Source organism: Triturus cristatus, chromosome 4_1 (assembly GCF_964204655.1).
Source record: "Triturus cristatus chromosome 4_1, aTriCri1.1, whole genome shotgun sequence".
Classification (NCBI taxonomy): domain Eukaryota; kingdom Metazoa; phylum Chordata; class Amphibia; order Caudata; family Salamandridae; genus Triturus; species Triturus cristatus.
The window spans coordinates 132,337,860-132,361,406 of record NC_140585.1 but is presented as its reverse complement, the minus strand read 5'-3'; the positions used below and the strand labels follow the sequence as shown (position 1 = coordinate 132,361,406).

General features: G+C 45.0%; 1 protein-coding gene across 1 annotated transcript in view; it reads left to right on the top strand.

Moving 5' to 3' along the window:
* Window positions 1-375: 375 nt before the first annotated feature.
* The window catches only part of LOC146847658 (uncharacterized), a 30,037-nt gene continuing 6,865 nt past the window's right edge, over window positions 376-23,547 (top strand). Inside the window, exon 1 of the mRNA XM_085651787.1 lies at window positions 376-552. The gene's annotated coding sequence lies outside the window, so the exon portion shown is untranslated. The remainder of the gene's footprint in view (window positions 553-23,547) is intronic.

Sequence of the window (23,547 nt, the reverse complement as noted above, 5' to 3'; positions counted from 1 at the left end):
TTGACTATTTGTTTTACCCCAGGAAGAACCCACATTCGTTAGACCGTATACTAGGACTGTGTGAATCTTAAAAACATCTAAAATCCCAGGTCTTTCTTGCCACAAAATGCGTATTTGTGTGAAACTGTAGTGGGCTGGCCCCACGTGTGCAGGATGTACAAGTAGACGCTGTTTATTAACATGACCTGAGGATACTACAGAAACGTATTCACTTCTGGAGACAGAGGTTCTATCAGCGGCCACTAGAGGGCGCGCCTCCCATGCTGCTGAAATCCTGAGCACAGTTTAAGAACGGGAGAAGGGTTTCCTCCTCCGGGTCAAAGACGGCAGAGGCAGCATCAGCAGTAACGGTTGATATCACTTCCGGCCTATCACTCCGTGTCCGGGCTGTTGTAGAGGAGGAAGGGTCCCTGTTTGTCTGTGCAGTTATCTTTATCTAGAACCCATCCCCCACCCCCGCCCCCCTGGCTGAAAACCCCAAATGTGCACCTGGCCCACCCCAGCCCCAGGAGGAGGAGAGAGCCTGGAAATATTTGCACGGTTTCTGCTCAGGTAGGAGATTGTCAGCACCATATGCTGTATTTGTAGAAATAGACTGAATAATCCTGGAGGAAATCCCTGCCAGGAGCCGACTGACCTAGGCTCTTCTGTCCACTGCACTGCTGTTTACTACACTTGGAGAAATGTGTGCACAATGCACTGCATCATGAGGAATCTGCACACTGCACTGCATCGTATTGCACTATGAGGAATATGGGCACGCTGCACTTTTTATTACCACTATGAGGAATCTATGCACTGCATCTTACTGCAGTATGAGAATTCTGTGCCACTACACTGGGGAATCTGTGCAAACTGCACTGCTCGAAATTTGTACACACTGCGGATTTTTACTACACTTTGTGAGACATTGACAGAGGAAGAAATCTGTGAAAATGGCATTGCTTTTTACTACTTTGTGAGAAATGTGTGCACTGCTTTCTACTAATCTCTGCGAATCGTTTTTCAGAGAAAATCAGTGTTTTGCAGTGGGTTTCCTACTCTATGATGGCTGTTGAAAGGAAAGGAAATGTGTGCACACTGCACTGCTTTCTACTGCATTATAATGGGGATTTTAAATAAAAGATGAAATCTGTGTAGACTCCTCTACCTTTGACTATTCCGCGAAGGGTGCTTAGAGTACATCTGTAGTGTGCAAACTGAATTACTTTTTACTACACTTTGAGGGGTTGTTAAAGAGGAGAAAATCTGGCTGCACTGCTCTTTACTCTTCACTGTTAAAAATCCATCCACACTGCACTGCTTTTTATTACACTATGTGACTATGTGTGGTATTTTCAAAAGAGATGATCTGTGCACATTGCATTGTTCTTCACTACATTACGAGGGGCGTTTGCAGAAGAGGACATCTGTACACCGCACTATTTTCTAACTGCACTGGAAGTGGTGTTTACAGCTGCAGGAGGAAACCTATTTTTCAACAGAATGAGGGGTGGTTAGAAAAGAGTTAATCTCTGTACTCTGCACTGCCGATTACTGCATTACCAGAGGCATTTACAGAAGAGGAATTTTTCACCTTGCTACTTTTTAACTGAACTAGAAGCAGCGTTTAAATCTACAGGAGAAAATCTATTTTTACAACAAAATGAGGGGTGTATACAAAAGAGTACATCTGTACACTCTGCACTGCTGTCCACTGGCACTATCAGGTGCCTTTACTGAGAGAATCTGTAAACACTGCACTGCTCTTACCTGTACTGTTATGGGCAGTAATAGGAGGACATCTGTGTACAATGCATTGACTATCAGGGAGGTTTCCAGAGGAAAACTATGCACACTGCACTGCCTTTTTACAACACAGTGAGGGTTTTTTACGAAAGAGGAAATCTCAGTACAAAGCCCTGTTTTTACTACATTATAAGGGGTGCTTATAGATCTGTAAGGTGCACTGATGTTTACTCACACTAAGAGAAGTGTTTAGAGTAGAGAGTATCTGTACACTGCTTTTTACTCGCACTACAAATGACATTTACTGTGGAATCGTTTATGAATTGCACCAATTATTACCAACACTCTGAGGGGTCTTATTTAAACGAGAATCTCTGCACATTGCACTGCATTTTACTCGCAAAGTAGTTCTTACAGACGGCAACATTTCTACTACACTACTTTTTACTTTGCTTCACTTTAAGGAGGCTTTTTCAGGAGAAGTAATCTTTCCATCTGGTGCTGTTTTTTACTGGGACAGTGGAACAGTGGTTAGGACATGAATAAACTCAGATATTGATTTGTTCTGCAATCCAGTCCTTCTGTTACACAGACCTATAGTTCCATGTTACGGAACTCCCAGCTTCTGGAGATTTACTTTGTATATTTCCCTTATATAAACATTAGGCTCATTCACTATAATCCTAACAAATGTTTTCTGAACCACAGTTGGGGCTTGCTTCGATCGCTGTCACACAGAACCTCGTTTATCTACCAAATGTATGAGAGGAAGAGGAAATTGTATTAGTCCCTACATGAGGTTGAGTCCTTGTGTATGTGGCCTGCTTCGGAAAGCAACCCCGGGTAGCTTCCCAGAGGAACCCCCTTTTTGTTTACTAGATGTCTGGCATAGGGTATGGAATAGACTTTCAACCTCCTGTAGCCTGTTCAATTCCATTTGCCTCCACGTCAGAGCAGAAAGCCTGGCAGAGATGAACCAAATATATACCTCTATTCTTGTTGGCAACTGTTCCAAATTACAACTAGTATTGACATAGCCAATAGGTCTCGCTTTTGGGACCTTATAAGTATTTAGTTATGCAGCACAATATCCTTGGTGCAATAACATCAACTGTTGCATGGCTAAAAACTTCTAAGGTCCCAAAGGCTAGACCTATTGGCTATGCCAATGCTTGTTTTAGAGCCCTGGCATGCAGTTTTAAATGTAGGCTGGTAAGAAAGGTGCCAACCCGAGAGGCAAGGTCTAGAGAGAAATAAGATAGGAAGAGAGGTGAGTTATAATTAGATAGCACAAATAGAAAGGTGAAGCACGGAATGACAGGTCAGGTAAACAAAGTAGCGAGGCAGAGAGGCAGGTAGAGCCGGTGGGATGAAAAATAGAAATATATGAGAAGTAGAGAGTAAAGAGGTGCAGATGAGGTAGATGAGGCTAATACAGTGGAAGGATGAGGGAGAAGTAGAGAATGGTGAAATAGGGAGAGAGAGACAGAGGTAGGACAGATGTATTAAACAAGCAAGACATTGGAAGCAGAGAGTGAACGGAAACAGTGAAGGAGATAGAAAGAGAGATGAAAGCAAAGGGAATGATAAATGGAGTGGAAGAGGTAGAGAGAGCATTGTAGAGAGAAATAAATAAAATAATGGGAAAGGTGAGGGAAAGAGTACATCAATAAAAAGAGAGACATAGAAGGCCAATAGGTGAGGTAAATTGAGAGGCTAGATAGTGTGTGAGAGGTGGGGAAGAGAGAGATGAGGCAGTGAATTGTGAGGCAGAGAGAGAAATGAAAGAGAGAATGGTGAGGTAGAAAGAGGCATGCGAGAGGTAGAGAAAGGTAAGGTATAGATGGCAAAAATGATAGAAAGGGTAAGATAAAGAGATAAAATTAAGAGGTAGGTGAAGTAAATGGAAGAGAAATGGGGGATGAGATGCAAACAGAGCACCAAGATGCAGAAAGAAGAGAAAGTAGAGAGAGAGAGAGGGGCACTTGAGGAGAAGAGAGGGGCAGAGAGCTGACCGAGAGCTTGAGATCTAGAGGTAGGATCGGAGAGAGGTGGCAAGTTGAGGTCATGAACGGTAAGTGCTGTGGGGCACTGAGGTTTATTGAAAGAGAGGTGTGACATACAGAGAGAGTTTAAAGGTAGAGCAATACTGTGGTAGGTACATAGCCATGTATAAATAGACAGGTAAAAAGGGAGTGTTTAGGTAAAGGAATGAGACATGAGACAGAAAGGTGCGACAGAGAAAGAAATGTATTGGGTGGTATAGAGAAGTCAATCGAAAAACATAGAGACCTGGTTTACAAGGCACCTTTTTTTTAAACAAACAATTTCAAACGGTGGTGAGGATTCATAAAATGTAAATGCCATATACTCCTCTCCATAATGAGGTAGTCACCAACCATTCTTATGCCTTCATTTGAAACTAAAACTGTTTTTACAGATTGCACTCACTTTTTTTTTTAATATCACCATACAAAAGGAATTGTAAAAAGTGCAGAAAGATTCAGAAGAGTCCAAGAGAATGCACTAAAAAATTGTGAAGAGACAAGATGACCCCTCACGTGCGCACCACCAAACGAGCTCACTGCTTGGTACTCACCAGTTATGCCCACTTTTATCATCATTGGTAGCCATCTTGTCTCGGAAAATAAATGGGGTGTCAAATCAAAAGAAAAGAGTATAGAATAGGTGCTGTGAAGTGAAGAGATCACATCCCACGATGCGACCCTGTGTAGTTAAAATTGAAAGAAGTGCACATTACTCAGAACCAACCTTATTATACAACTGTGCACTCATTCAAATTAAAAGCGGTTGCTTATCATGCAGACTGTTTCTTACTGCGCCAACATGTTTCATTGCTACATTAATTTTAGAGCAAATTCTTCAGGGCAAACAAAGTCGCCTAGGCACCAGTACTGGACACACAATTCACTTTTTCCGATGACTGCCAAAAGTAAAAACAAAGAGAGGACACACCTCAATTACTCTCAAAATTGCCCTTCGTATAAAAAATCTTATAAAACACTTATCTTAAGATTTTTAGTTTGTATTTACCCTAAGAGAGCCACTGTTCCACGTACCAGCTCTGTCTGTTTAGGTCACACAAGAGGCTCCACCTGTAAGTCCTCTTGGTGGATTGCACATTCAGCTGTGATGTCAATCTATGAAGCAATACATATATTATTTAAAAACCAGAGTGTAGTATTCAGGAAGATTTTCACCATATTTTTGGGCCCTGAGAGTTCTCTTTTTACACAAGGGTCCCTTTCATCTATATAGGGCCGTGATGGTACCTCCCCTAAATCTATATCCATCACGCAATGCCAACCGACTGTCCAAAGTGTTTATAATTGCACATTTATAGCCAGTCGTCAATTATCAAACTGAGCCTCTCGCGCTCGTCATTATTTAAAAAAAAAAAGATAAAACACATTTTTTGCTTATCAATTGTCCAGAAGCGATACCTCATGTTCGTCATTATGTTGAGAACACAAGTACGTCTTCAGCATGTCACTGCTTGACAATATCCTCTCGCATTCATCTCTCCTCGTTGTTTTTAACTTGTATAAAAACCAACACACACATAATGTAAAAATAGTGTCATACCCCCCACTTGTCAGGAAAACACATCTTACATTAGCCTGTAACCTCGTGCTAACTCTCCCGTACACCTTACCGCCCGGGGCCTCATGGAGCGTGTCTACTCCCGACCGGGCGCCTCGTATTTGAACTTCCGAGGGCGGTCCGGTCACGTGGGGAGACGACGCAGAGGCGACGCCATCTTTGAAAGGGGCCTAAAAACGATATTTCTATAATTCCAATATAAGACCATAGAATATTACGAGTGCCTTATTGAAAATAATGTTTTTTGTGCATAATTCCAAAGAGTAGTATAACTACTCATGAAAGTGTTTATTTAGAACCTTTTTATCGATCTTTAAACGCTCTGGCAAATAACATCTTTGTTCATAAAGACTGCCCATTATTCTCAAACAGCAGGGCATCATTCTCAAAGTACTCATTCATAGACAAATCCGATTTCTTCACTGCCATTAATTTCAGAAGCAATCAATATGTGTGTGCATATCCTGTCTACAGAAATAGACCTCGAAAGGGGAAAATTTCCATATACTCTGCTATTAGAATGTCTTTGTGCTCCTTCTCATTCTGTACAGTACTAAAGGCACATTAGTTCTCTTTGCTTAGAGGGTGTAGGGAAACAAACCCTTCGTCACATTCCTTACATATATACAATTAAGTACTAGCTTAATAAGGGTGACAAACTGCACTCAGGAACACCATAGAGATCTAGAGTGGAAAATGTTATCTGACTTTATTCCATTCTATAAAGTCATTGAGCCCTATCTGATCGCTCTTCTCCTGGAAAATCCAACGGGCCTCCTTTGAGGCCAGAACTCCATCAATATTCTGTGGTCTCCAACTACTTTTTCTAGTACCACACAAGTGAAAGTGTGTTTCTGCTCATAACAGTGTTGTACTAGTTTGGTAGTCAGCTTTCCTGTTCTAATCGTACTCAAATGTTCCTGTATCCTGATCTTAATTTTTCTAGTGGTAAGCCCTATGTAATGGAGACCGCACTGGCATGTCAACCTGTAGACCACGTTCATGGTGTTGCAATTGCTGAATCGTGTCAAAAAAACACATTTTCCCAGAGTTTAATGTTATATTCAGAGTTTTCTTGGTGAGGCCAGAAACCGAACATGTCCCGCAGGGATAGTGTCCATGGGGGACAGTGGAGTCATTCAAGTTCTGTGTGGGTCTCGTCTGAGTATGGACTAATTTGTCCTTGAGATTTCTCGACCTTTTAAAGGCAAACCTTGGTGGGGGCATCTTAAAATCATTAGTAGACAACCACGACCAATGCTTACATATTGATTGTCTAATCCGGGTTGCCAAAGGATCGAAAGTCATCACCACTGGGACACACTCATCTTTAGATCTTTCATTTTTCTCCAACAGAACACTGCGTGGAGTATTCAAAGCCCTTTTCTTAGCCTGTCTGATTACTTTTTGAGGATAATTCCTCTCCCTAAGTTTTTCACTCAGCTCCTCTGATTGCTCCAGGTATGTGGCAGTGGTGGAGCAGTTCCTGCGGTATCGCAGAAACTGGCCCACCGGCAGATTGTCCCTCAATGCTCTAGGATGGTGTGATTCATACAGCAAAAGAGAGTTTCTGTCTGTAGGCTTTTGATGGACACGAGTGCACAATGGCTCCCCATTCGCCTCAGTGTCCAAATCCAAGTATACCGCTTTTTGGCTACTGTATGTCCATGTAAACCTCAAGTCCCGTGCTCTCCATGCCACTGGAATCAAGCTATCCTGGCTGAAGAGGGGTGAAACCCCGAAACCGGTCCTAGGATGCTTGTTTCCAGTCCAGGGAGGACCTGGCTTGGCAGTTCGGGCTGGACTGTTCCCATGAGGCACAGGGTCAAGACTGATTTGCATATGGCTGGGTTCAAACTGGAATGGCATGGTGAGCAAAAAAACGATGGATTTAGGCCCAGATCTCTGTACTGGGGTGAATGTATGACATTGTTCTGCATTCTGTCCATCAATTGTTGTTTTTGCATTTGTCACCTCGAGTGGGACGGGTATGCTCAGACGTGAGTCCCGTGCTCTCCATGCCACTGGAATCAAGCTATCCTGGCTGAAGAGGGGTGAAACCCCGAAACCGGTCCTAGGATGCTTGTTTCCAGTCCAGGGAGGACCTGGCTTGGCAGTTCGGGCTGGACTGTTCCCATGAGGCACAGGGTCAAGACTGATTTGCATATGGCTGGGTTCAAACTGGAATGGCATGGTGAGCAAAAAAACGATGGATTTAGGCCCAGATCTCTGTACTGGGGTGAATGTATGACATTGTTCTGCATTCTGTCCATCAATTGTTGTTTTTGCATTTGTCACCCCGAGTGGGACGGGTATGCTCAGACGTGAGTCCCGTGCTCTCCATGCCACTGGAATCAAGCTATCCTGGCTGAAGAGGGGTGAAACCCCGAAACCGGTCCTAGGATGCTTGTTTCCAGTCCAGGGAAGACCTGGCTTGGCAGTTCGGGCTGGACTGTTCCCATGAGGCACAGGGTCAAGACTGATTTGCATATGGCTGGGTTCAAATTGGAATGGCATGGTGAGCAAAAAAACGATGGATTTAGGCCCAGATCTCTGTACTGGGGTGAATGTATGACATTGTTCTGCATTCTGTCCATCAATTGTTGTTTTTGCATTTGTCACCCCGAGTGGGACGGGTATGCTCAGACGTGAGTCCCGTGCTCTCCATGCCACTGGAATCAAGCTATCCTGGCTGAAGAGGGGTGAAACCCCGAAACCGGTCCTAGGATGCTTGTTTCCAGTCCAGGGAAGACCTGGCTTGGCAGTTCGGGCTGGACTGTTCCCATGAGGCACAGGGTCAAGACTGATTTGCATATGGCTGGGTTCAAACTGGAATGGCATGGTGAGCAAAAAAACGATGGATTTAGGCCCAGATCTCTGTAATGGGGTGAATGTATGACATTGTTCTGTATTCTGTCCATCAATTGTTGTTTTTGCAGGGGTCTTGCTGGTTCAGCCAATTAAGGAACCCCTAGAGCAGAGGTCTTCAAGCTTTTGGATGCTGAGACCCCCCTGTCAACATTTTGAGGCGTAAGGACACCCTCCTGACAACAATTTCTAAACCTGTTGACTAAATTGTGTGGGATGAAAATGTAAATGAGGTTATGTGATGCAGCGTATTTTGGGATAGCATTGCTTCATTATTTTGACATTTTTTACACACAGTAACACCGAGGAAAGATTTCACCCAATCGGTACCCATTTATAGCCAAAATACAGCAATTATCATCAGAAAGATTTCAAGTCAACCTTTGTGAAGGGCCTTCCACTCTGCAGCAATACGTGCTGCCACATTAGAAGCGCACCTGGCCCTGCCCGGGAGAAGCAGGGGTCTCTTAAAACCCTGGCAGTTTTGTGCAGAGTTAAACAGTTTACCCATGCAGCTTTCCTCTCACCCCCTCCCTTCCATCCCTCTCTCCTCTCCTAATCCAGGATCCCTCTCTCACTTTGCAGGCCATTTTCTTTCACCCCTTTTTACAACTTCTGAATTCTCCCCATTCAACCTCTCACTTCACCTTTAATCACCTCTTGCCATTCTGTTTTTTTTCACTGCCCTCATCTCCAACAGTCTCTCACATTTATGTCATGGCCTCTCTGGCCCTGTCACTTCCGGTGCCCCTCAGCACTTCTCATTCACCTCGTTTCTCCATTCAAATTTTTGTCTATTTGTATCTTACACCTCTCCAGTCCCCCATTCCTCTTTCACATCTCCCCTTTGTTCTAACAGAAGCCCTCACCTTTGGCTCACACTCACTTCTTGCGTGTCCACACTTCTCTTCGGCAATTCACATTTCTCCTCATCCCTGACCTCTTCAATCAAATTCTCTAACTCCCTTGCTGTCCTCTCTCATACTCTCATCTCTCCTCACCAAGCATACGGGTCGGACCCGTATGCTCCTCTTGGCATGTGCCACTCTGCTTATTGTTCCCTAATTCAAGAAGGCATGAGTTGTTTGACTCGCTGTTTTGATGCAGGCCGCGCAGTTATGGAACATGCACCCTCCTTTGCTTCGCTCCACCAAGAATCTATTATCCTTTAGGAAAATATAAAAAGCTTTCTCTTTGCTCTAGGTTAGGAAGATATAAAAACCTTTCTCAATGCTCTGTAGGTTACCCCATTTGGCTGGTTCTCCTTCTGTGTGTTTCTCATTTGCCTTCAGGCAGTAGATGGTTATTAGCCTCAGGACATCTTTTCGTAACAGTAGCACGCTACAAATGTAAATAATAATAGGCAGAAGCAGGGGAGTCACTAGACCAGAACTTTGGGGGGGGGGGAGCTAACACTCCCCAGCCAGGGCTGGCCCCAACACTGGTTGCACACGGTGCAATAGTCTTTTTTGGTGCCCCTCCCCCGTTTCCTTCTTTTCCATGAATCCCCTCATTACCACTTACCAACAATGCACCTCATCTCTCTATAGCACCTTTCTGACAATCATAAACATTTTTATAGCGCTACTCATAGTTTACTCACACTCATTTCTGTGATCTGCATGGTACATATTCTTTGTAGCAGGCACATTAACCCTCTGCACTGTGTGGGTGGCAAGAGTGCCCATGTGAGTGCACGGTGAGCGATGCAACAGTGTGAGAGTATGACAAGAGGAGTGACTGCAGGGTGAGTGAGGTGGCATATGAATTTGGGTGCGGATGCAAGTTCAGAATGGAATGAATGATTACTGATGGGCTTGTTTGAGTGAGTTGCATATTGAGTAGTGAGGGGGACAGGTGAGTGAAGTGTCACATGAGTGCAGGGTGGGTAGTGTGCTCGTGAGACTGCAGAGTGAGATACAAGGTGAACAGCACAAGTGCATTGTGAGAGCAGCGTGATCACTGTGAGTGCTGGGTGAGCGGGTGAATGATGAGAGTGCCTGGTGATCAGTGTGAGTGCATTGTGATCGCTGTGCGTGCAGGGTGAGCGTGAAAGTGAAGGGCGAGAATGAGTTGTCTGAATGCAGGGTGCATTCCCAGACCCATGAAGAAACTCGGCATGTTATTGACGGCGGCGTAGAGTTTAAGATCTAAGTTAAACTATTGCGGCATTAATCGAGGGCGAAGGAAATAAATAATGTGCTGATCCTGCAACAAACTTCCAGTCCTATGGTTAGGGTTGCCAACAGATTATTTTGATGGCCCAGTCGGTACAGAAAAAGCAGTCACCTAAAGCTGTATTTTCAGCACTTATCTGTGCATACTTCAAATAGCAAATATAAATAGAAAGCACTTTTAATTGTGTTCTAGGGGTGCCTCAATGATCCATGACTGATAATTAAAGAGAACAAAGACAGAAAAGTCATATAACAAATGCATACATACTTTTTTATTTCTAAGTCTATTTAGTGCCAAGAGGAGATCTTTGCAGGCTCTTTAAACAAAACACGGCAGGCATTTTTGTTTTGGCAAGCCTACTTTATATTCCTTTCCATGAAATGCATTCTCACACTACAGCAGTAAATGTAAAATACAAATGTAAGGAATAGGCTGAGTGGGGACCCAGGGGGTGCTAGAACCAGGGAAAAAACCTAAGCCTCTGTAACCAGTTTGCAAAGGCATGTAAATTTGCAAATGGTCTTTAAAGACCTGTGAAAAACACGGGAGTGCTGGAGATAAGACTCCAGACACTGCCCAGCTGAGCCCCCAGCAGCTCGAGTTTCACTGCAGCAGCCCGGACTGAGACACAGGACGGGGGAAGGGAGGGGGGGTCCACCAGACCAGATACAGAGCACATCGTCTATATATCGCTTCCAGAGGCGCAAGTACCTCTGGAAGGGTTGGACTGCTAATAGACGATGTGCCCTTCAAACTGGCCTACATAAATGCAGGCCTGACTGGGTGCCATAGTAGCGCCCATAGATGTTCCTGTGGTCTGCAGGTACAGCTTGTCTTTATAGCTGAAATAATTTCGGGTCAAAGCAAGCTCAATACATTGCAGTACAAAGGACTGTGGTGCATCATAGAACCACTCTTGCTCCCCCAGGGCTCGTGCTGCCACCACCAGCGTAGCATCCTGGGGTATGCAGGTGTAAAGTGATTCGATGTCAACTGTGACCAGCAGTTCACACCCGGGATCGAACTGTAAGCCTTCCAAAATGTTTAGGACCTCCGTAGTGTCTTTAATAAAAGACTGTTGATTTATTACAGATTCTCTGAGAAAGAAATTGGCAAATTGTGACAGAGGTTCCAAGATCGATTGGATACCCGATACAATCGGTCGGCCGGGGGGAGCTCGTTGGGGCTTATGAATCTTTGGAAGAATATAGAAAGCGGGGGTCCTAGGTTTCTCATTGATAAGGAACTCTGCTTCCCTCGCTGTTATCCATCTACATTCTTTAGCGTTTCCTACCATCTCTCGAATGATCTTCTGTAATTCATTAACCGGGTCATGATTAAGTGGATGGTAATTATTACGCATCTCCAACAATCTGGTCACTTCAGCATCATAGTCACTAGAATTCATCACAACCACCAACCCGCCCATATCGGCGAGATGAATGCGAGAGGATATTGTCAAGCAATGACATGCTGAAGACGTACTTGTGTTCTAAACGTAATGACGAACATGAGGTATCGCTTCTGGACAATTGATAAGCAAAAAATGTGTTTTATCTTTTTTTTTAAGTAATGACGAGCGCGAGAGGCTCAGTTTGATAATCGACGACTGGCTATAAATGTGCAATTATAAAGACTTTGGACAGTCGGTTGGCATTGCGTGATGGTGCGTGATAAATATAGATTTAGGGGAGGTACCATCACGGCCCTATATAGATAAAAGGGACTCTTGTGTAAAAAGGGAACTCTCAGGGCCCAAAAATATTGTGAAAATCTTCCTGAATACTACACTCTGGTTTTTAAATAATATATGTATTGCTTCATAGATTGACATTACAGCTGAATGTGCAATCCACCGAGAGGACTCACAGGTGGAGCCTCTTGTGTGACCTAAACAGACAGAGCTGGTACGTGGAACAGTGGCTCTCTTAGGGTAAATACAAACTCTAAATCTTAAGATCAGTGTTTCATAAGATTTTTTATACGAAGGGCGATTTTGAGAGTAATTGAGGTGTGTCCTCTCTTTGTTTTTACTTTTGGCAGTCATCGGAAAAAGTGAATTGTGTGTCCAGTACTGGTGCCTAGGCGACTTTGTTTGCCCTGAAGAATTTGCCCTAAAATTAATGTGGCAATGAAACATGTTGGCGCAGTAAGAAACTTTCTGCATGATAAGCAACCGCTTTTAATTTGAATGAGTGCACGGTTGAATAATAAAGTTGGCTCTGAGTAATGTGCACTTTCAATTTTAACTACACAGTGTCGCATCGTGGGATGTGATCTCTTCACTTCACAGCACCGATTCTATACTCTTTTCTTTTGATTTGGACACCACATTTATTTTCCGAGACCAATGATGATAAAAGTGGGCATAACTGGTGAGTACCAACCAGTGAGCTCGTTTGATGGTGCGCACGTGAAGGGTCATCTTGTCTCTTCACAATTTTTGGGAGAATTCTCTTGAACTCTTCTGAATCTTTCTGCTCTTTTTATAATGCCTTTTGTATGGTGATATAAAAAAAGTGGTGACTGCAATCTGTAAAAACAGTTTTAGTTTCTAATGAAGGCATAAGAACGGTTGGTGACTACCTCATTATGGCATTTACATTTTATGAATCCTCACCTCCATTTGAAATTGTTTGTTTAAAAACAAAGGTGCCTTGTAAACCAGGTCTCTATGTTTTTCGATTGATTGTTAAGTGGAGGGCGACCTGGTTTTCTTCCCTCTAGAGCTCCTATTTGTACGCATGGTATAGAGAAGTGACAGCTAGTCACAGAGTGTGGTATGTAGAGAAGTAAGTTAGAGAGAAGGGCAGGGATTTAGTCTCTGGTCACGTAAAGAGAGTTAACTTACAACAAGAGAGGAAGAGGGAGAGATGAAGGAGGGAAATGTGAGTAGAGGTGGGAGGTAGAGAGGCAAAACAAACAGGAGCTAAGAGTAAGCTAATGGGAGGCAGACAGAAAGTAGAGAGGTAAAGAACAGTTAGCAAGACAGGAAAATGGATGATAGAGCAAGCTGTAGGTGAGGTAGAGAAAGAGGTGGATAGAGAGGTTGAGAATTGTGGGATGGGTAGAGAAAGGACGAGTCAGAAGGGGTAAGGGGATGATGGTACACAAAAAGAGAGAGAACAAGAAAGAGCGAGAGATAGTCTTCTGTTTTGATCACTTTAACAGGGTGGGCCTTAAAAGATGGGGCCTTCGGCAATTGGCCAAGACGCCCGCCCATGCCTTAAAACAGGCTTAAAGGTTATTACCTCTAAAGGAGAATTTTACAGCACAAATATATTTTTGGAAGAAAGCCATATGTTTTTATTTCCTTTAAGTTTTCCCAACATGGAATAAAATCAATTCACTGGCTTATATGACATTTCGCATAGGAGAAAGATAGTGACAAGACACTTCCCACCCTCCACTCACGGATTGCAAAATACGTCAGTAACAATAAACAGAGAGAATAAATGTGTGCATAGCTGAGGACAACCTGTCTCCTCCAACTGTGCTCAAATACATCTCTTACGACTCAGAATCCTCTCAGATTATGCATCTGCCTATTCCTACTATCAAAGGGCCAAGTGACCTGGGACAAACCAAAACTAGTGATCCCTCCTTTAAATGTATAAGTAGAGATTTCCACAGTGTGTCAGATTTACTATCCCGACACCTCAAGTCCCATGACAGTCTTTCCATAGGAAACAGCTTCAGTAGAGCAAGTGTGAGAGGAAAAGAGGAAGTACGAGCAAAGAGAGCTAGAGAGAGAGAAAGAAAAAGAGAGAGATTTGAAAGTGGTCAGAGAAAAGGAAGTGAGAGAGACCGAGGCGGAGAGAATGACAGATAAGAGGAATGACAGAGAGAAAGAGACAGGAAGAAGACATACGCAGTGACGAAAGAAATAGAGGATGAGAGTGAGAGGGTTGAAACGAAAGCTCGGAGCGACAAGTGCGCGCGCCTCGCGCTGAAAGTAAAAGTAAAATTTTTTTTTTTAAAAGGCATGCAGTCTGCAGCGGGAGAGAGGGGTGCACCCGCGAATGGTGCGTGCGCGCTGGGGAGAGCTCTTTTTCAAAGCACATACTCATGCTTGTGGTGCGCCGCTGCGCACTCCCGCAAGCTGTATGCCACCACGAGATCTGTACGACGGCTAAAGGTCTCCTACGGAGCGCATGCGCGCTGCGTAGGCGAGACCTAAAAATGGGGTCAATATAAAATACCTGAAGGGGCCAACGTAAAATAGGCACAGAAGTAAAGTGTGCGAGGGCGTATCAAGGCTGTTTGCAGTCTACGCAAGCCCAGCATAATAAAGGAATACAGCAACATCCCCTGCATAAGTCTTGGATATTTTCCCAGATTCTGGAAGCAAGAAGAACATTGCCAGCAGAGAGTCTGTGCAAGCTCCCTATGCACCTGGATAAGAGGTAATATAGACACAGAGGCAAGGCAGACACTGAGGCTTGCTTAGCGCTTCTATGGCAACAATCGGAATTATTTTCTTTTAAGAGGAAGTAAATAATTTAAATGAGAACATAATTTTTGCTGTTAAATGTAGGGAGTTAAAAGAAAATCTCTTCAAAGGCGAAGTTTACAGCAAACACAGTAAAAACATTAGCCCAAATTCATCCTACACTCTCTATGCAGTTCAATGCAGTATGTTATTCTGCAGCGGGTGCAGCGCCGGGATCACAAACATACAGACGCTAGTCATGAAGCCTCTCGCCAATGATCTGCTATGGGGGGCTTCAGTGAGGGAGCCACTGCCAGTGGTTTGTGAAGGCTCGGGAACCTCAAGTTTACCTTTGTTAGTCCCTAGAGCTTTTCTCAATTTGATCGCTTGCTATTAGCGGTGGGAAAAGTCGCTCAGGAATAGGCTGTGCAGTGAGTGCACCATTTGTTTGCACTCTGTCATACTTAGAGCTTTTCATCCCTCCCAATTAGCAGCAATTCTTACAATCATGGGTGCTTTTATTTCTCCCTTAACTACAGAGATCCTGAATATGGAAGATCCCAAAATGCATCCATCCAACTATAGAGGAGAATAGCTACCTGCCCATCACCAAGCGAAGAGGGACTAACAGGTATTTGAGGCAGATCCCGAAGACACAACACGGGCATTGTTCCCTTGAAGGGGTATGTACTGACCCTCATCCTAAACCTCCACATAGTTCACTATAACTGGGACCCCTGGTCATGTCAGGCAAGGGGCAGATGCATCAGAGCCCATGGAGGGATGTTGCTATATTCCGTTTTGCACTCACTAGAGCTGGGTGTAACAACTACGGTTCAACCTCTACCGCAGACTCGGGTAGGAGCTTTGGTGCATATCTTCATTTCAACTGTTTACCCGTTAATGTTGTAAATAAAGGCATACATTGTCCGAATTACCTAGCAATGGCGGAGCCCATCTTCTCCCTTGACGAGAAAGCATCTGGTCCACAGGGACAGTGGCCCCAGGACTAATGACACACCAATGAATACCGGACAAGGGCAGTGCAGCACTGCAGTGCAAGGGCTGCTGGTCCACAGGGACAATGGCCCCAGGACTAATAACACAGCAATGAAAACCGGACAAGGGCGGTGCAGCGCTGCAGTGCAAGGGCTGCTGGTCCACAGGGACAATGGCCCCAGGACTAATAACACAGCAATGAAAACCGGACAAGAGCGGTGCAGTGCTGCAGTGCAAGGGCTGCTGGTCCACAGGGACAATGGCCCCAGGACTAATAACACAGCAATGAAAACCGGACAAGGGCAGTGCAGCGCTGCAGTGCAAGGGCTGCGGGTCCACAGGGACAATGGCCCCAGGACTAATAACACAGCAATGAAAACCAGACAAGGGCGGTGCAGCGCTGCAGTGCAAGGGCTGCTGGTCCACAGGGACAATGGCCCCAGGACTAATAACACAGCAATGAAAACTGGACAAGGGCGGTGCAGCGCTGCAGTGCAAGGGCTGCTGGTCCACAGGGACAATGGCCCCAGGACTAATAACACAGCAATGAAAACCGGACAAGGGCAGTGCAGCGCTGCAGTGCAAGGGCTGCTGGTCCACAGAGACAATGGCCCCAGGACTAATAAGACAGCAATGAAAACCGGACAAGGGCGGTGCAGCGCTGCAGTGCAAGGGCTGCTGGTCCACAGGGACAATGGCCCCAGGACTAATGACACAGCAATGAGAACCGGACAAGGGCGGTGCAGCGCTGCAGTGCAAGGCCTGCTGGTCCACATGGACAATGGCCCCAGGACTAATAACACAGCAATGAAAACCGGACAAGGGCAGTGCAGCGCTGCAGTGCAAGGGCTGCTGGTCCACAGGGACAATGGCCCCAGGACTAATGACACAGCAATGAGAACTGGACAAGGGCAGTGCAGGCTACAGTGTAAGGGCTGCTGGTCCACGGGGACAATGGCCCCAGGACTAATGACACAGCAATGAGAGCCGGACAGGGCAGTGCAGCGCTGCAGTGCAAGTGCTGTTTACGAGGTACAACCGGAAGCGAGCAGTGCAAGGGCAACAGCTCCGACCTCAGCCATGGAATGAAAACGAGGACTTGATGAGGGCATTATGGACCAGAGTGCACCGCGGCTCTAAGGATCCTGTACCCGCTGGTCACAGAATGGAGCAGTTGGTGTTGAGGGAGCCTGCGGTTTCCCTTTTTTGATAGGGAGGGCATAACCTGTACTGGCTTCCTTCTCCTTCTTCTTAGTTTGGGGGGTGGGGGGATGGGATCGGGAAGTTTTCTTTCTAGACAGACTTGCTAATTCTGCTTTCAAAGTTCATTTGGTATTGGAGTGGCAGTGAGTGATCCGACAAGAAGGCAAAGTCATGGTTCAGTGGTGCTTCGTAGGAGGTGCTGCTGTCCTCCTGCTCTGCTCCTCAGTGGGGGATCAGCTGAGCTCTCTTTTGATGCTTTGAATCGCAGATAGTAGAAAAGCAAGCAGCAAATCTTGAATCTGACAGCAAGCTTTACCGGTATCAAGCTGATCAGTGAGCCCACCTGCAAGGCTGGAAGACCCGAAATTGGGCTGGAGAGCAGCGGGCACCAACGCAGGGTCCCACCATAGACCGTCTTGAAGTGGCGTGAGGAGACATTGATAGGGACCTTGTAGCAAAGTTTGTGGAACAACTGCAAACCTTGACTTGCATTTTACAATTTCAAATACCTTGGCCACTATAGCTAAATGCATCATATTCAAGCTTTTCTCAGAGAAATGGGGACGTGTCATGAGGTGAGAAACATGCGTATCCACAACACTGCCTGAGAAACTTTAGTCAGAGAATGCCCTTTAAAAACGGGGAAAAGAAAGGGAGTCAGCAGAGTTCACATAAAGTATAATTTATTGCTGCAGAGCCTGACTACAAAGGTAAGGGGAAGGGGAATCACATTTTCATAGCCAGTTCTGATACTGAAATCACTTTTTTCCAGGCATAGGCATCTCTACCATTCGTTCTACAAGCCAGAAAGTTGCTGCTGAGGATTGCCCTGGATTTTAGTGAAGTAGTTTAAAAACGTACGTCATTTACCAGCATTGAAACCCAAAACAAAGGGCATCCGTCCCCATACGGCAAGCAAGTTGAAGTTATTGGCCCCACATGCATGTTACTAGCAGAACCATCTTCATTAGATCCTAGGATTTTGTGAATTACCCGCCTATGTCTCAGTAGATCAAAGCTAAGTGTCAAGAATTCCTGTCATGCGAGGGGAAGAAAACGGTAACCAGCGAAAACGGACTACATCTCCCAGGATGCTTAGCGGTTGAGAGGTTATGTAAACAGGAGAGCGGTTACATAACTCAAGGAAAACACGCCCTTATGTAAACAGGAGAGCTGTTACATAACTCAAGGAAAACACGCCCTTATGTAAACAGGAGAGCTGTTACATAACTCAAGGAAAACACGCCCTTATGTAAACAGGAGAGCTGTTACATAACTCAAGGAAAACACGCCCTATAAAGGGAGGAACCGGGAGGTACAACGCTGTCGGATATTGTGTTTACACCGACGTACCTGCTTCGTGAAGAGCAGTGTTCCGGAGTGGTGCTCCAGTAAGGCAAGAACGGAGGTAGGTCGAGTCGTTACTCCCTGGGCCGTGTCTTGCCCCATCGTCACCTGTGAAGGACCCGGAAGCTCTACCGGTCAACCATTGAGCTTCGCTTTTTGACTCGGCTGAGTCAAAGCGCAGTGGCGCTTTTGCTGGTTGGAGTCGTAACTCCCAGCCCGACCAGAGATACAGGGACTGCCAGCTGTAACGCACACCAGGAGGTGTTTGCCGCGTTACAGACTCAGAAGTCCACAGGATCGATCGAGCGGCTGCTCTCAGTTCAGTCTTCTTGCTTTTTGATTGGGGTATCGGTGACGCATCACCAGGAGAGGACTCCGCGTCCTGGTGCAGTCTGAGGAAGAGGTTGAGCGGCTGCTCCCTTCAGGTAGAGACCCCGGCTGGGTGTTTCCCTGACTCCTCGATTCTCCCCAACACTCTTCGTGCCCCTCACAGCCTACCGATTGGCATTGTCGGCCATTTCATTTCTGCCCTCTGTTGGCATACGCCGGGATCGGCGTATATGCAGAGGACGGTTAGGACCATCCGTGCGGTGGGCTGGTAACGTACTTAGCCTGGAGGATTCCAGTGACTATAACTTTTGTTTATTCTTTGTATTATTTTTGCCTTCATTAAAATAACTAACCCTTCACAAGTGGTTGCGTCCTCATTATCGTGTCTGTTAAACGATCCTGAGACGTTCAGGGCGTTACACTAAGAAATGAAAACAAGAGTATCAAGAAAGGAAAAATACAACAAGCATTTGCAATGCATTAGGTCTCGCATTTACGCGAGTTTGAGCTATTGACATTGCAAATAACAATGCCTATTGGCATTGTCATTTACAATGCCAATAGCTTTAACTCGTGTAACTGCGAGACCTATTGCATTGCAAATGCTTGTTAGTGTAAGTAGCATGCATAGCTGGAGACCAGAGCTGGACTGAATCAATGAATGAAAAGCCTAAACCAACGCCGTAATGTGTTGGAAAAATACCACTTTAGTACCATCAAAGGGACCTATGGCAGATGGAGGCCAGTGCTAGCACGAGTTACGCAAGAAGTTACTTTATCAACACGTTGCATCACTCCCTTCAAGGGTACTCGAAAAAGCAAGTGAAGATGCCTGTCAAACAAGACAAGCAGGAAGTGGGATAAGGGAGGGGGTGGCAAATGGCGTGTACATTTCGCGGGCGCTTTAATGTTCGCAGTAGCCGCGCGTCTCACTGAGAACATCAAAGCGCCCGCGAAATGTACACGCAGGCTGCCAAATGGTGCACGCGCCCAGAGCACATGCACTGTGTGAAAGTGATCGCGATCAAACATCAAAGCGGCCGTGTGGCCCGTGAAAGTGAAAGCAAACGAGTGCTTTCAGGCCTCCAAACGGTGCGCGAGCCCGGCCGGCGCACATGCACTGTATTTGGAGGCCTGAATGCACTCGTTTGCACTTCCAGATCCCCCATTTACAAAAGCTCTCGCGAGAGCAGCGCTAAAGCGCTGTCTCAGGCGAGACCTAAAAATGGCAATGTCCTAAGGTGGTACTCAGCTTGGGACGTTCGACCTCATGTCCACATACAAAGGGTGTACACCGCTCGCCAGATTCCTTTAGCAGTAACAAACAGCACAACACTACAGACAACAGTGCAGCGGCAGCGAGTCACAGCAAATCAAATGATTTAGAAACTTATTCCTGTAAACCAAAAATATATCATAAAAAAAAAAACAACGGTGTTAATACATAGAATAATACCTAAAACTATCTATTTAAAAAAACAGCTATGCAGATCAACTTCCTTTGGAGTCAGATATTACTTTTGTTGAATGTACCACTCCTAAAGAGCTGTTGTCTTATATTTCCGAAGGACTGCTTTTTAGTGAGTTTCCAAAATAATTCTAAATATATTTTGCTACACCATCTAACACAAATAGAAATATGCTTTACACAGCAATATTCATACCATATATCAAATGCATGTTTGAACGCCGACACAAAAGCAGAAATCTGAAATAAACATATGAGCAAAAACCAACACTGCAGATGACGTTCAACTGAAACTATTTTTTCCGCAACAGATGTGTCTCATGAGAGGAAACAGCAAACAACTAAAATAAAATCTGGTTTCCTGCAAATGTAATCACATATTTGAAGCACTGCGAATCAACTCCTTATCAAAAATACCACAAAAAGATTGGATCATGTCCGAAGGGGTATTGAAAGAGCTCATGGAAACTTGGATAAAACACAGTTTTGTTTCACTACAGTCCACTAGGGCTAAAGATGTAGGTTTAGTTTGCATCTGGAAATGTTCAGGTTTTGCTGTTTGTAGTGATTGATCTCTAAAGTGGAAGATTCCTGCATATGGTAGGACATACTTGCGATGAGCACTCAGTTAAAAAGTTATCAGCTATGCATGCCAGCTCCAAATAGACCATCTGGCCGTAGACCAGTGTCACCAGTAGGTTATGCATTCATGTGACAATAGGTTAATGCCGTTTACTAGGGTGCATCGGTGGGATCGTAATTTTCATCATCATACGAAGAGGCCACAGACTACAGCTCTGGGCTGTAACGGGCAGTGTGGGCAGATCGGCAGGGTTTACAATCATGATGGACATGGCTGTGCAGGTGTTGGCAGATCAGCGGCATTCACAATGGATGTACCATTTTTGTGTGGGCAGATCGGTCACAATGACAATGGACACCACAGTGCAACTGGGCGTATTCAAGCAGACGATGTTCACAATGGACCGGGTGGTGCAGGCATATGTAGACTGTTTACGACTGGATGCCCTTTCATAGCATCCCAATACATTTTAAAAGAAAATGCTTTTGATTAAACAAGCCTGGGAGTTGCGGAAGACGCGTGGCTGCGAGTCGCACTCTGTGGTGGGGGAGGGAGAGGAACGTTGAAGCTCGTGCTAGGGATAGACAGCGCCTCACACTACATGTAAAAAAAACAAGCATTGGCACGCGAGTGGTGCGCTCAAAAGTGATCGCGTGCTGTTAGGGTGCCGCTAGCGCTTAATGAGCCATGACGGAAAGCTGTGTGCGGGGACGCGTGAGTCTGCTCTTTTTACAAAGCACAGACTCGTGCTTGTGGCGCGTGGCTGCGCACTCCTGCCGCCACAAGCACGAGTATGTGCTTTGTAAAAAGAGCTGCACGACGGTTAAAGGTCTCCTAAGCAGTGCATGCGCACTGCGTAGGTGAGACCTAAAAAAGGTGCCTTGCTGATTGGAAACTGGTTGACAATTCAAGAAAGGTCTTCTGGTTTAGCTTATTGTTGAATCCTGCCTGTTTCACTGAGGTGACAACGGAAGAGTGTGTGACAGATATCATTTCACAGAAGAGCTCAGATCTGGAATTTCAGTGCCTGGTATCCAAAGAACCCATTTGGGCTCTAAGCAGTGGCATCCTTTTTTATGATATATCTGCCCAGTGAACTAGTGCCAAGTCTCACATAATGACCATCCCAATAGAGTCCTTAAGACCAACAGTATAGAGGAGCAGAAACCTTGTTGGCTTAAACTATGTAAATATACCACAACGTGTTGTTGAGTCCATTCTTTACCTTTGAAATACAGAGCTAGCCTCTGCACTTTATATTACATTGTTTGCATCAGATTCTCTTAGTACCGGGCCTGTGGTATTGCATTGTTTGCCTTAGATTCTTCTTGTACCTGACAAGTGTTATTGCATTGTTTGCCTCCGGTTCTCTTAGTACCTGGCCCATGTTATTGCATTGTGTGCTCTGTGTCCATTATGTCATTATTCTAATAGGGGCAGCTTTTCTAACAAACATGCTATGTTTTATCCAGGATTGGACTACCAAGTTCTGTAAAATAGATTGGTAATCTGTGGAGGGTGTGTAGTTGGTCTGTGTGTTGGCATGGCTGTCCAGGGGTGTAAGAAAATGTCAGCAATTTGTGAAGGGCCCTATTTTGGATGAGAACTACCCAGCGTCATGCAACACAATATGACGGTGTTGCATGACCTTGTCCTAAAAGGGTAGATTTTAGCAAGGATTACTGTCTTCGTGTACGACGGATAGAGAAAGTTCATTTACCTTGAAGTTCTTGAAAAGCTTTCTGCCATGTTACAGGCTTTATTCTTTAGATGCAGTTTCCCAGGATCTATTCAGATACAGTGGTCGAATTGTACCTTGGAGCAATACTTGTAGCTTCAACTCCCAGAGTCTTGTAGTAAATGGTGGATGCAGTAGGACTGTCTCAATCTTCCATAGAGCTCAGAAAATCCAAATTCCTCTTCATCTCACAGCTTGAGCTCTGTGGTTTGACCAGTTGAATTCCAACAAAGCAGATACCCTAGAGCAGTTCTGCCTCACCCGACCTTTGAACTGATCATTGAGAAAAGAAGCCCGTGCCTTGAAGAAAGATCTGCACAAGGCACAGCTGACAGAAGTCCTGCCTGGAAGGAAGATTTGCACAAGGCAGAGCTAACATAAGTCCTGAATGGCGGTGGCCTTAAGCAGTGAGAGACCCACAAACTATAGGATCTTTCAAGGCCACAGTGTACACCAAGGGACTGATGTAGATTTCAGAGAATAGTTTATTCTGTCGCAAAAGTGACAGATATCCTGTCCGCCATATTAAAAGTGCATTATATCCTTGTAAAAAGGCAGGCGGGACATCTGTCTTGTTTTGAGGCAATAACTTGTCCAGCAAACTCTAAACCAGGCCCTTTGTCTACAACAAGTGTTGTAGAAGAAGCGAAGACCATGGCCTCTTGACTATCAGACTTCTGCTGAACCCTGCAGAGTGAGTGCACTGACAGAGGGGAGTAGGGGAGCTGAAGGACAGGAAATGAGGTAAACGCCAATATAAGAAATATGGAAAGGTAGAAATGGTGCATCACCTGTGGACAACGAACACCTCCTCTTCCAAATGCCCATTTAGTCACAAAGTAGCATCCTAGGCCCCAAACGGACAACATTAAGTCAGATACCATGTAAAGGTAGAAAAAGGGTGAAAAAAGATTAATATGCACACATCTGTTGCAGGGATATATCAGATAAATTATTGGTTGTGATAGATTCTCTATAAGAACGAAATGACCGATATCAGTGACTATTAAATGATATGAATCAATATGTATTTTACTTATCTGCATGTG